The 13,880-nt window shown below is 41.5% G+C and overlaps 1 non-coding gene across 1 annotated transcript; it reads left to right on the forward strand.

The window, feature by feature from the left end:
- The first annotated feature begins 11,511 nt into the window (after window positions 1-11,511).
- TRNAA-AGC (transfer RNA alanine (anticodon AGC)) lies at window positions 11,512-11,584 on the forward strand. The gene has a single exon. It is a non-coding gene; the product is annotated as a tRNA-Ala (tRNA).
- The last annotated feature ends 2,296 nt before the right edge of the window (window positions 11,585-13,880 follow it).

Here is a 13,880-nt window from a genome sequence, read left to right on the forward strand (position 1 = left end):
ACTAACCCTCTTTTGTGCATAAATTTAAATAGTATGCATGCTTAGAATCATGTTTGTGATGACGACATCACTCAAACACCAAGTAGAATTTGTCACTCTACTTTGGGAGTATGATATGGACTAAAGAGAAAACATGCTACGTCTCCTAAGCACCAAATGGACTAGTCATCCATTTTGGAATGATGTTGCACGATGAAAAGGGATCCTCTACCACTAAGAAGCGTAGACTAATGAATACTTTATCTTTTCTACCTCATAGTCGAGGACGACTATGATTTCAAGAGAGAGGTAATGTCATAAAATCTAATATCTAGCCAACCCAAATGATTTTCTCATATTAAAATGATCATTTAATATTAAACGAGAACAAGGGTTAGAATATAAGCATGTGCTTATGGATCTTTCTCAACAAGGGGGCAAGGTTAAAGGGGTCCAAATGAGAGATGGTATGTTAAAGAGAAATGCTACCTAATGGAGCTTAAAGACCTTAGGGTTATCTTCATTAAAGACCTCCAAAAGTTAGCGTTAAAAATTACTTTGATCTTAGGCAAGTCAGGGCTGACCTTGAGGTGGAAATCCTACCCAAGCATGAGGTGCTTGTCGGCTTGCTAACTGTTAGTGGGGGAACCTTGAACAAAAGCTTGAGGTGTTTCTCACATGCTTAAATGACTAACGTTCTTGAAGTGTTCAATTCAAAGATAAACTTTCAAGAAGCATCAACGTCTCCATGCTTGATTGATTAAGTCCTTGAAGTATTCAGTTCAAACCAAATGACTTAATAAGCATAAAAGAGACATGTTCAAATGATCCTCCACATGTGGCCCTCATAATGTGCTTGAATTCTATTGGATAGGTTTTAAAGGGGTCCAATGAGAACTTAGATACATAAAAATAAATAATTAAGTTATTTCTCTCAAAGAGGAAAAAGAGGACACATGTCCAAATGAAATAATTAAATAATACGAGAGAGAGAGAGAGAGAGAGAGAGAGAGAGAGAGAGAGAGAGAGAGAGAGTTATGGACCAAGAATGAGAGGTGTCTTGTTGTGATTTGTTGAAAAGTGTACCAAAGTTGGCCTTGAGCGTTTCTAATGCATCAAAAAAGGTCAAAATTGAAGTGTCTCAAGTGGAGCATTGAAAAAAAAATCTAAAAACATCAATCTTGGTATCATTGGATTCATCTTTTCATGAGGGTTCTGATTTAATTTCTAAATATTCAAAATGATTAGATTTGCAAAATCTCCCCCAATAATATTAAAGATAAAAGGCTTGTTTGTAAATTGTCCCTAAACTGGCTACTTTACCCTATGGAATGCAAATCCAACCAAGAGCCATGCTTCAATGCTTAAGCTTTCCATCTTCTTCATCTTCATTACTATGCTATTATTCTATGCTAAGAAAGAAGAGTAATGATAAGTGAGAAACTATTTCTTTCTCCTATGGATGATTCTTCTTCCTCTTCCCTACCCTCATTCCCAGCTAGCTCTGTCCACCTTCGAAGGTGTTTGAGGCCTTGGGACTGAGGCTTGGGATAGTTAATGCTTTTTGCAAAGTTTATGTAATGCTCGTGATGCATGAATCTTTCCATCTTCATAGCATCACCAAGGTCACAAGGAACACAAAGATTGTATTGTAACAAGTCTCTCTTGATGGGAGAATCTATAATACAAACGCCTTTTGGAGGAGAGACCGGCTCCAAGTAAATCCGGTCCTCATCTATTGTCATGTTCTCTAATACTCTCTCTCTTACAAAAGTATTGTTCATGCCAATTTAATTAAGTACTATTTTCATGTTGCTATCATCAATTAAGTTCACCCTCTATGTTCTCAAAGTAACCTCACAAAAATGCTCACTCTAATTCTCTTAATTCCGCTATTCTCAAAGTTCATAGGCCATTTACATTACAATTTTATCGGTTTTACTTCCCTTTTCAATGGTTTTCAACCGACGGCTAATCTCCATTTTCAACCGGTTCAAGGCTAAGCTTTCTCGAACACTGCTCCTAACCTAAACTATGCCCTAGATAATCACGCAATGGTCCTGAACCTATGGACACACAAAAGGAGAATAAAAGAAGCTTCCCCACGACCCTTGGAAGGCCTTCGTCCATAAAGGAGTCTTCTCACTCGAAAAGATCTAAATGAAGCTGGAAACCCCCTTCCAAACCTCTTCTAATAGGATAACATTGGTGCACAATTTTTTCCCCTGCCTCTTTGAATTGTTACATAGTCTCGGTGTATGCATTAGGCTCTATGGCCAACAGAGCTTTCATTTGTCAATAGTTGCTTCCCTTCTCCAACGCAATCATCCTTCTAGATGACTTCAGCATGGTTGAATCCAAAGAAGAGAGATTCATGAGAAAAGGAAAAACCATCTTTGGCACGGGAAAAAGACAATGGGACATCCTCAAATAGGCCTTAGATCGGTGGGGGGATGCAAGCTCCACAGAAGAATTCACGTGGCAAAAATACTTGTATGGAGACTTGGCTAGAAAAACGAGGTTGGAAAAAGTGTATATTTCCCACGTGGTCCTGGAGGGCTTCAACAAAGTTAAAGCCACCCCCTCAGTATCAACATGCCTTTCTAACCACTACCCACTTGTCTGCCCAAAAGATGACAAGTTTTCCAAAGTTCACAACCATTGGTTTCACACTAATGCTTTTCTTTTATCCCTCCCAATAGTCCAAGACTCTATCTTCACAATATGATCATACGCCTTCAACAAAATCTTCACCCTAGCCAAAGCCTTGTCAAACGTTGTTCGAGCCACTAAAAAATGTATGTCTTCCTTCAAGAAAAAGGTCATAGAAACACACAAGAAGAGAAAGGCTATTAAATATTCTCTTTTCTCCTCATCGGAAGCCTCTAGCTCTCTCAAAAATTGTCTAGAGAATAGAATCTGTAAATATTATGATTATGTGATTTTTTTGACTTCATATACGATTGTATGTTGCAAGAAGCCTCCAAAAGGTTTCCAAAGCAATTTTTGGATGCAAAGGCAAGGCGGACTGTTAGAATGGAAAATGAGGCAAAGAAGTTTGGCATGGTCGACTCTTTGCTGGTTAGCCAGAGCTCTCTCCGTCATGGCTATGCTTGACAAAGGAGGTAACCATGATCGGCCTGGGTGGCTAATTGTTCAGGTTCACGAAGCCAAAAATCGATCAATTGTCATGATACCAATTCTGATGCCACGGGCAGTGATTCAAGCAAGTTGGTAAGCAACTTAAATTTAAGGTTTATAGTTTTGAACTTATTGAATTTTGCAGAATTCTCTCCAAAGCCAGTTTGACAAATAAAAGTTTCTTGATCAAGATGGGTTTGGCAGTCACAACGGAAATTCGATAGCTAAGCTTCCTGAGCTATTATCCTATTTCAATATTGGGAAATCTAAGGATTCTCAATTAAGATGTACGATTCAGCATCATGTCCCTCTACTTCCATGATGAGAAATAGGAATGAAAGGTTTAGATTGACTCTGCTTGAATTGTGGAGGTAATTGATGCAGTGAGCAGGGCACAATAGCTGGCTAATGTAATGTTAAATGTATGCCGGATATGGTTTTAAGAGCCAATAATTGTGTTTTTGATGTTGTAAGTGGAAATTTGCCAAAATGAGAGTTTATGGGCTAAATTAAATAATGTAGTACTCAAAATGCTCTACAAGCATGTTTGTACGACTTGCTGATTGGAGTCCGGATGGAAAGGCATTTTGCTATTTTCTGGGGGTCAGTTCTGTTATCTTTAAATCAGACTTGAGATGCGTGTTCGGGTGATTTGCTTCAACATGACAGGATTTCAGGTGATAGAGTCTGGCTCGTGCTAGAGCATGTGCTTCACATGGCTCAAATCAACAGGCATTAGTTGTTCAACTTATGGCCAGTGCTGCAGCTTTTTCTACAATTTTGGGGTCCCATGAGGAGGGAAAAATGATGTGAAAGCAGGGTGCGTGCGTGCTCCAATAACGACTGTAGGATGAAGAAGATTCCATCCCAGGGAACGGTGCCAACAAGGGTTGTCGTGATCAATTTTCCGTGTTCGTCGAGGTAGTGTCGGTGAGGCCGTTTATACTTGGTTGTTTTTTTAGCAAAGGAAAGCAAGGATTTTCCGCACTTTGGTGTCATTTCCCCTTCCGCCCTCTGTTCTATTGCTCTTGTGCTTGTGTCTACGGTGTCGGGTGTGTGTGTATAGGCAAGTGTGTCCCCATCGAACCGGTGGTGTCTTGTAGCAAAGAGAGAGAAAGAGGCTCTTGGTGTGTGTGGAAAGCTGTGAAATGTGTCATGCAATGTGTGTGTGTGTGTGTGCTGGATCATGATCTGATTCAGTGTGGTCGACTCGAGAAAGGTGCAGGCGGTGGTCTGCTAGTAGGAAAGAGGATTTTGAAGGTGAATCCTAGTGGATTGGGGTGTTATGTTTACCCTGAGTTGTAGGGAGGAAAATTGTTTGTGTTTTGGGTGTGTACCCTCTTCCCCCTCTCCATCTTTTGGTGCCCCCACTGAGGAGCATGATGAATGCTCCCTGGTGATGCGTTTGTAAGCAAAAATGTGGCAGCTGATCCGATTTTTAGTGGTGATGAAGATGCGGATGAGTGGCTCGTAGATTTCGAGTTACTTATGCTCTCATTGCAAATGTGGAGTGATAAAGAAAAGCTGGAGACATTGTCGTTGGTTCTGCAAGGTAAAGTGAAGGCTTGGTTCAATGGTCTGGAAGCTGTAGATAGGCAAGATTGGGTTGGTTTTTGAGAGTAGTTTCTACACAAGTTTTGAAGGGTGGTGTTGGATGTTGAAGTGGATACGAGGATCAAAGGCCTACAACAAGATGTGGGTAAAAATTTTGCAGTTTTTGTGGATAAGTTTGAAGCATTCTGGAGAGATCTGGTGGTTGTCACCCAAGTGGCCAATGCAGAATTCTTCAAGCGGGAGAAGTTTCTAGTCTGCATCTGTACATTCGAGAGAAGGTTGGCTATGAAGATTCGAGAAGCTATGTCAAGGCTATCAAAAGTTCCAAGGTGAAGAGCAAGAAAATGAAAAAAAAGCTGGAGTTAGGCTCATTAAAGCCTACAGATTATATGCATGTTGCGGCAGTAGAGTGTTTTATGGACCAATCGTGGATGGTGCCAAAGGTGTGAAGGGTGGAGCGTACTAGGTAACACCTTTGATCAGTTATGTTCCATTGGAGCTGCCTATTTTTGAGGTGTCCATGCCGATTGTGGAGGAGCTCGTCAGCAAATGTGAGCCTTTTGTTAAAGAATATTTGTATGTGGAGGAAGTAGCCAATGTCAAGTGCCTAGTGCAGCTTAAGGAGGTGACGCCCATTCTTGTGGAGTGTTTGTACGGAAGGATAGCAGATTGTGGCCAAGTTCTACATGCCGAGAGCTTGGAGTTGGATGACGTAAGTGGGCAAGTCGAGGGTCCAGCACTTGTGTAGCAAAGGGAAGATGAAGATGCTAATACGGAGTCCACCTATGGTGATGATGGTGAGAGTACAAGTTCTAGCTTCTGGGAGACAAGTAGAGAGTGTAGCCTCGATGATGTGTCCTCATTCTATGGCAAGGAGACAGATTTTGAGGAGCCAATGCTGGTAAAGATAAAGCTACCTTGTTATATGCATGAAGGTGTGGTGGTAGCCACTATGAATGAAGAGCAGGTAAGAGTGTCGAAGGTTGGAAATGAAAACCTACAGGTGAGGGTGCTATGTGGCACCATGTTGATGACGATGATCATCAAGGTAGCTATGGAAGGTGCTTTGATTGTAAAGCAGGCACAAGGGGTTTCCCAAGAAGGAGAGAGTTGCGGTGGCTAAGGAAGAAGAACAGGTTGAAGAACATGGCAAGTGAGAGGTGTTGGATGCTCATCAAAGGGAAGAGCAGTTGCAACTAGCTATGGGTTTCACGAAAGACGCCTTGGATATGAGTTCTTTTGAGCAGGTATGCATGGAAAATGAAGCTGACTGGGGGTTTGATGACCCGGGGGGTGAAATAGATAGAGAATCACGGGTACTTGTTGAGAAGGCTTTAGCCAGGATACAAGTTAAAGGTGGTTTTGTCCTTTGTCCACCACTAGATGAGGAGAAGCTTGAAAAGCAGGTACATGTGGTTGATATGCAAGAGGTGGTGGTAGACCCCTATGAGCTAGACGGTACAAAAGTGCTTGAGGATGCTGGAATGAAGTGCTTGGCAGGTGAAGAGGGGAGCGGGGAGCCAAAGATGGAGCTTCCAATGTTGCAAGTGCGCTCTATGATAGGTGGTGATTCCCAGGTTGGGGCCAAGCTTTTAAAGGAGGTTTGTGTGTGGTGGTTGAAAGGAAGGTATGCTTATAAAAGCAGTTATGCAATGGGCTATCAAGCAGGTACATGATTTTCTTGAGGAGGATCTCACTTTATATGGTTGGGAGGGAGGGCATGGTTTGTTTATTCTGAGAGATGGTATGTCTGGTGAGAGTGGTAATGCGTTTGATGGTGCTTGGAGTGATGGAAGTATGTCGAGGAAAGTCTATGTGGGTGGATTGGTTGTGCATTGGGATGCGCCATTATGGAAAACTAATGCAAGTGGATGGAAATGATCAAAGTCAAGTGTTCCACCCAGGTGGTAACCATGTTGTAATGCAGGGGGTTGGGAAACCCACTTGAGCAAGTGCAGCGGGTGACTAAAGATAGCTTTTGTACCTATGTTGTGTTTTTGGAGTGCTTTTGGTTGCCAGTTTGGTGTTGCAGCTTTTTTAGGTGCAATAAACATGTGTGTGGTTGAACATTTAGGGCCAAGCTTCAAAAGGAGGTTTGTGTGTGGTGGTTGAAGGTATGCTTATAAAATCAGTTATGCAATGGGTTGTTGAGGAGGTACATGATTTTTTTGAGAAGGATCTCACTTTATATGGTTGGGAGGGAGGGCATGGTATGTTTAGTCCGAGTGATGGTATGTCTGATGAGAGTGGTAATACGTTTGATGGTGCTTGGTTGGAAGTGCCTATGGGTGCTTGAAGTGATGGAAGTATGTCGAGGAAAGTCTATGTGGGTGACTGGTTGTGCATTGGGATGCGTCGTTATGGAAAATTGATGCAGGTGGATGGAAGTGATCAGAGTCAAGTGTTCCACCCAGTTGGTAACCATGTTATAATGCAAGGGGTTGGGAAACCTGCTTGAGCAAGTGCAGCGGGTGATAGAAGATAGCTTTTGTACATATGGTTGTGGTTTTGGAGTGCTTTCAGTTGCCAGTTTGGTGTTGCAATTTTCTTAGGTGCAATAAACATGTGTGTGGTTGAACATAAATGTTCAATTAGGGGGTGGACAATGATGGTGCAACCAAAGTTGTTCCACGCTGGGAAGTGTGTGTGCAATGTGGTGTATGCTGACACGTGCATGGTGAAGTTCTGAGGGAGTTGTGAGAGGCCTAGGCAGGCAAGGTGCAATGGAAATGTATGGTTGATGCGGTTTTTTAGGCCAAATGAGCTCCAGAAAGGGCTGGATGAGAAGAAGATCAATAAAACCCTCCTCTTGGCTCCTCCTTGCACAAAAAAAGGAAACCCTCCTGCTGATCGGAGTCATGGGCATCGAGATACGCATAGTTCCAGTTGATGGGCAATCACGACGGAAAGCAATGGGGTGTTCTTTCCTGTTTTTTGAAAGTGTCGTTTGAGGCCATAGGGCTGTTAAGATGCGACGGAGTTCTTGGGGTTTGGTGATAGCAGAGTGAAGCTCCAATGCGGAATGGTCAAATGGTGGTTGGAGTTTGGGAAAAGAATGGGAAGGATTGGCACTTAAGTGGGGATTGGGAAAAAAAAGTGCGTCAGGTGGAGGTGATTTGTTGGCTCTGAATCTACCAAAATCTCATAATTTATGGCAACAGAATATGATAATCCCAAGCCTGCACGTGAGCTTTATTGATGCAGCAATTCCACCTTCCGTGCATGCATTCATCACAAGAGCATGCCAATCTTCTTGTTGCAAGGGTATTTGGATCATGTGAGTTGTTACCACGGAAAGAATGCAAAGAGCGATATTTTTCCACAATTGCACTTGACCTCCATGTTCACATGCCCCTCTTTAACCTCCCAAAACACACGGGCACGTTCCCTTTCTTTTTCTCCCTGTGTGACAAGTTGTGGCTTGGCAATGAGCAATCACATCTGCTGCACATCACAAAATACCTCCATGCAATTTTAGTTGCTCATGGGTCGAGGTTCTTTTCACAACTTCTCCTGCACCATCATGGGTCAAGGTTCTTTTCACAACTTCTCCTGCACCATCATTATTGCCCTTGTCGTGTCTTGATCCAAACAAGAACCAGCTCATTATAATACATGTGAGTCCACCATATCTTGCAACAAAATAGAAAGGCCTAGATCCCTTGAACTGTGAGGCTGCACCATCGGACCACGCCCAATGTTTCTTTGGAGTGGCACCCTCTTGTTGTAACCAGTCACGGTGTAGCAGGAAGCAATGTTGCACAAACAATGTGTCATGCACCTTGTCATCTGATATGAAGGAGTGAATTATTGGGAATCTTCGAGAATCCTGTAACAAAGCTCAATTTCTCTTTGTCCTAATTCCCTCAAACGAAATGGCAAAAAGTGAAATTGTGAACTCCATTGTCCTTGATCTAATCAAAGCCTATGTAACGGAAGTAGATCAACGCAACCAATGGGAGAAGTATCTACCTCTAGTAGAATATGCATACAACAATGCTGTGCGTTCTTCTACATGTAAAGCACCTTTTGAGATGATCGAAGGAAGGTCAAAAGTTTTCCCTATTTTGAAAATTCATGGGAGGATCTTCATTTTGCTGATAAGTATAGTCATGACTTATGCAATGCTTTTTCTAAGATCAAGAAGCTATTCCTATCACAAAATAAAAGCACAAGGCTGCTACTAACAAACATAGAATAACTCTCTAGTTCAAAGAGAATGATTGGGCTCTCTTAAAGTTTCCCAAATCTTGCTTAAGGGAAAAATTTTGCATGGAGAAATGGGTCATCAAAAGTACTATGCAAAATTAGCAGGTAGGTATTATATACCATTCTAAACTCTACAACCAATCAATGAAATGGCTAATCAACTTAAGCTACCCTCTCATTGGTGGCCAATCCTCTCTCTCTCTCTCTCTCTCTCTCTCTCTCTCTCTCTCTCTCTCTCTCTCTCAACACATGAATATGATATGTGATTTGAATCTAACTTACAACTTGCTTTGCAATTTTCATGCTTGAACATGCTAAGTGTAGTAAAATTGATTAATTATTCTAGTTAATCCATAATTTTTGTTGCACTTTAATTCCATTCTAGTTAATCCATAACTTTTGTTGCACTTTAATTTCATTCTAGTTAATCCACATTTTTGTTGCACTTTGCAATTATCATGCCTGACCCCTTGTAATCAACTCTCATAAATCTAATTAAGAAACATATACGTCGATCTTGTAGAGGAAGCTACCATCATCCTAAGAACTTGCCTTTTGTAGAGAAAAATAAGTAGTGTTTCAAGTTTGTTACTTTATTCTTTATTCATCACCTTGTCTTGCACTTTGAAGTAGGATATGCTAGATTTACAAGTTCCAAAAAAATTGTGCTCCTTCACAATCAACAAAGTATGGTCCTTTAGCATCAATATATGGCATAAGGCATCTAGCAAAGATAATATCCAAGCACAGCAAAGACTATAGAGAGATAAACTCTAGGATTAAATAGGATTTCAAGGCCTTTCCCACGTTTTTCAATGGTGTGGTTCATGGACATTGGTTATAGACAAAGCATAATCACATCTTCAATCTACTAGACAAAAGTGACTTGCTTGTAAAATGTGGAGTGTAACAAATGCTTTCATAAATAAATAATTGCATCTATATAATCTTATGCAAATACCAGGTATAGGGGCCTTTGATTTGTGCTTCTTCATGAAGTATCCTCTTGGTATGGAAATGATATGAGCTACATGTTAAGTCAATGGGAATGTTGACTAAGGGAGTAGGCTAGAAAGACAAGACATAGTTGATTAAATCTGCCTAGTAAGTAAGGGGGACACTAGACATGCATCATGTAGCAGTAAGGAGATGTTGAATGAAAATTCATTAGAAAGCTTCTCTTTTGAAAGTGTAACTCAAAAAGAGAATTTATTTAATAGCATTTGGACCATCAGTAATGCACATTGCTTTCTATTACTTAAGAGATCTTGAAATGATTCAAAATTTGTTGCTTTCAAATTTTGAATTTTCAATAGTATTTAACCAAACTGGAGGTAAACAAGCTCTCTATCTCTAAAATAGAGGAAACAACAATTGTTGCTTTTGTTTGTACATGGCGCGTGTTTTTCTTGTTTTTTTGCCCTAATGAGAACTAACATGCAAAAATAAGACCAGATCAGGATAAATTTGAGTCACAAACCAACTTGTTGGAAGACATTTGTACAGTTAAAGTATCATGCAGAATTGATTAATTCAACATTCAATATGATTAATTAACACTTTCTCATTCAAGAGAGAGGACTCAATGTGCTGCAAAATAAAACTACATGAATGACCTGATAATCTACTCATGGAGCATGAAGCTCTTTATAGGTGTAGAGAGAAACATGAGTAGGCAAAATTCGATCCCTTGATGCAAAACATCATTGGATATATATCACATGATTGGTGGTTTGGTTGATTTTGAGGTGAGTATATATGTAGTAACCTCCATGCAAACCTTCCTCTATCCTTGAGCCAAATATGCAATTATCAATTAAATTTTATACATACATGATAGCAACAACCATCTCTCCTTGTTGACCCCATGCATAATTCAAATAACCAAATTGAACTTGCGAGAGCAAGACCATGGAATATTTTGGATATTATATGGAACATAACCTCTTTGTAAACGTGGAGCAACAACCTCTTCATACATTCCCTTTCAACCTCCACTATACTAATATTGTTGTAAACAAAAACTATTGATATTTTGAGCTAGAACTTCCTAGACATACATACCTCCACTATCACTAACAATTGTATAGGTCTAGAAAATTTTTGGATGGATGCAAGAGTAAGATGGACCCATCTTGTCTAGGATTTGAGGCATACTTTAAGTGCCATTCTTGTAGAAAATTACAAGTTTGGATATGCCATCGATAAAATTACATCGGTATTAATAGAAGGAAGCTCGACACACTCCTTGAGTGAACCTTGGGTGTTGTATGTGTTTTGTATAATATGAATAAACTTTTTCTAACAAATGAGATTCCTTAGATGTTACTATTTTCTACTAAGGACTACTATATAAGAGAACGCTAAAATGAAAAGGGAAATCCGAAAGATATGCTATGAAATGCCTCCAAAAAGAAGCACATTTGAGGAAAGATATGCTAGGGGGATAAACGTCCTCATGTTTATTCATATGACTTAATGATACTTAGATGACTACACGGTATTAATGTCGTATGTGAGAGAGAGAGAGAGAGAGAGAGAGAACCTTTTCCTGTCTCACAACTATCCAACGGGAGCTGTCCATAATAAGTGCTTTAATACTGTTTACCTACTTGTCAGTACCATCGCGGGGATGTAGCTCAGATGGTAGAGCGCTCGCTTAGCATGCGAGAGGTACGGGGATCGATACCCCGCATCTCCAACTTGTTATACTTTTCTTTTGCTCCTGTTTCTGCACGAGAGAATAATCAATTTGATCGTTTGTTTACAAAAGCAACAACCACTTTCTGAAGTGTTTTAATGACATCAAGGCAAGCTTTGATGGAAGCTATTTTAGGCAAACCTTGGATATGAATTTTCTGTGCTCATCCTCATTCTTTGCTTTGCCTCTCTCTCTACGCAATCCTTGTTATTCCTAATCTGAAGCAGACCAAATGTTCAAAATGCACCTCATCATATCAAAGTGTCGAGCAGTTTTCTTTGAAAAGGCAGATGCCTGCAACGAAAAGCCTGTTATGATCATAGATCATGCTGCAGTTTTTCATCTTGCCAAAATCAGCTATATTGTTCAAATTGGAGAGTTAATATATTAAAGGGAAAATTACCAAAATACCCCTCAGATTTCAAAAATTCCGAAAAACCCCCAATATTTTGTCATAAATTCCCAAAATGCCCTTCAAATTTTCCAAAATTCCCAAAATGCCGGACGTGACCACACCCTTAGGACATGCTTCACTACATTTGAAAATACAACCAGATTAGCCTCCAAACCCTGTTAGATAATCATGGTAACAAGTGTTGTAACTTTATTTTAGAGATTGTAAGCAAATTTAACTTTGTGTTTGTTGATATCCCACCTACCCAAAACATGTTGCTTAGTTGAGGACCAACAATGGCCTACCGCAAGTAGGACACACACACACACACAGATTTACGTTGTAGGAACACTCCCAAGAGACCGACAAGTCTTGAGCTCACGATCTGATAATCCATGCGGAAATAAGATAGCCAATCTACCACACTTGGGTGATAGAAAGGTTATTCCAGTTTCCCTCTTCATATTCACACACACACATTGGGGTGGGGGGGGGGGGGGGGGGGGGGGGGGGGGAGGGAGAGAGAGAAATGAAATGAAATGTTATATCAAAGTGACCTATGAGATCAGAAAGTTACAATGTGGTGGATCTGATACAAAGTCAGAGTAACATGAGTAACAAGATGACAGAATGACAAAATGATAAAATAAAATACTATGGAATCCTGAAGTGCTAGGTGTGAACTAAGCAACTAAACAGCTAGTTGGGATAGCCAGATCACAGGAGATTCAGCATCAGTCGCTGGCGCATCTCATCAATCTCCTCCATGGTCAGTAGTTTGACCGGGCGTCGCGCATGTCGAGCCAAAGTGATCCGAATCCTCAGATGCAGCCTCTGACGATGCTGTGTAGTCCTACGCAGTCGTGGGTGTTTGGATCTCCCCGACTCAGTCGCTCGATCGATCAGTGTGCCTCTAGTGTAAGGCGACGAGCTCTGTTGTGGTAGTAACTCCTCCGGGTGTCCAATGGCAGCTCTAAAGAAGTCTATGATTTGTCTCTGAGAGTGGCTAGTCTCTCCTCTCATCAGGCTCTCTCTGTGTCTGCGCAGCTCGAGCAAAAACAAACCCAGGCATCTCTCATCCTCGTACCGCATGACTCTAGAGAATGGTCCAAAGCCCTCTCTGAACAAGCAATGGAAGCGGCCTCATATCTCGTAGTAGACGGGACAGTGGCATGTGTAGTGCAACTTTGTCTCAGGCTCGATGTCACACAAGGGGCATGTCCTAGCCTCTGCTGGTACTCCGCTCCCAGTCTCGATCCGCAGCTGGTGCGAAGATGTGCGTATCTGGCCAATAGCACATTGTATCCCATGAGACAAGTGGGTGTCCATGTATCTGGACCTCGTCACAAGGGGCATGTCCTAGCCTCTGCTGGTACTCCGCTCCCAGTCTCGATCCGCAGCTGGTGCGAAGATGTGCGTATCTGGCCAATAGCACATTGTATCCCATGAGACAAGTGGGTGTCCATGTATCTGGACCTCGTCACAAAACCATCCTTCGTAAGCTGGAGGAGATGCTCTTTGTAGAAAGCCATCTTCGTGCCCAGCTCCTATGCTGGCTGTATCCATGTCCTCTTGGTGTCTAGCTGAGTCAAGTCCTGGCGAATGAGCCTGGTGATCTCGGACTGTGTAAGAGTCAGAGAGGGCGCATCCAGTGAGTACTGGAAGGAAGGCAATCTGTCTATGTTGAACCCATACACCTGAAACCATGATGTCATCTCCCCATACCAGCATGCTGTATCTCCCTGCATGGCTAACTGTCGAGAGGACTCAAGTGCAAGGCGTGCATATCTGTCTCTGGGAAGTTCCCACATGCGGTGTATGAAGGAGACAGATCTGGTGAGCGCCTCAACCACTAGTGGGGGGGGCAGCTAGCTCTGCTCGTATAATAGCACGTGGTACTGA

Source organism: Adiantum capillus-veneris, chromosome 2 (assembly GCF_014529385.1).
Source record: "Adiantum capillus-veneris isolate H3 chromosome 2, ASM1452938v2, whole genome shotgun sequence".
NCBI lineage: Eukaryota > Viridiplantae > Streptophyta > Polypodiopsida > Polypodiales > Pteridaceae > Adiantum > Adiantum capillus-veneris.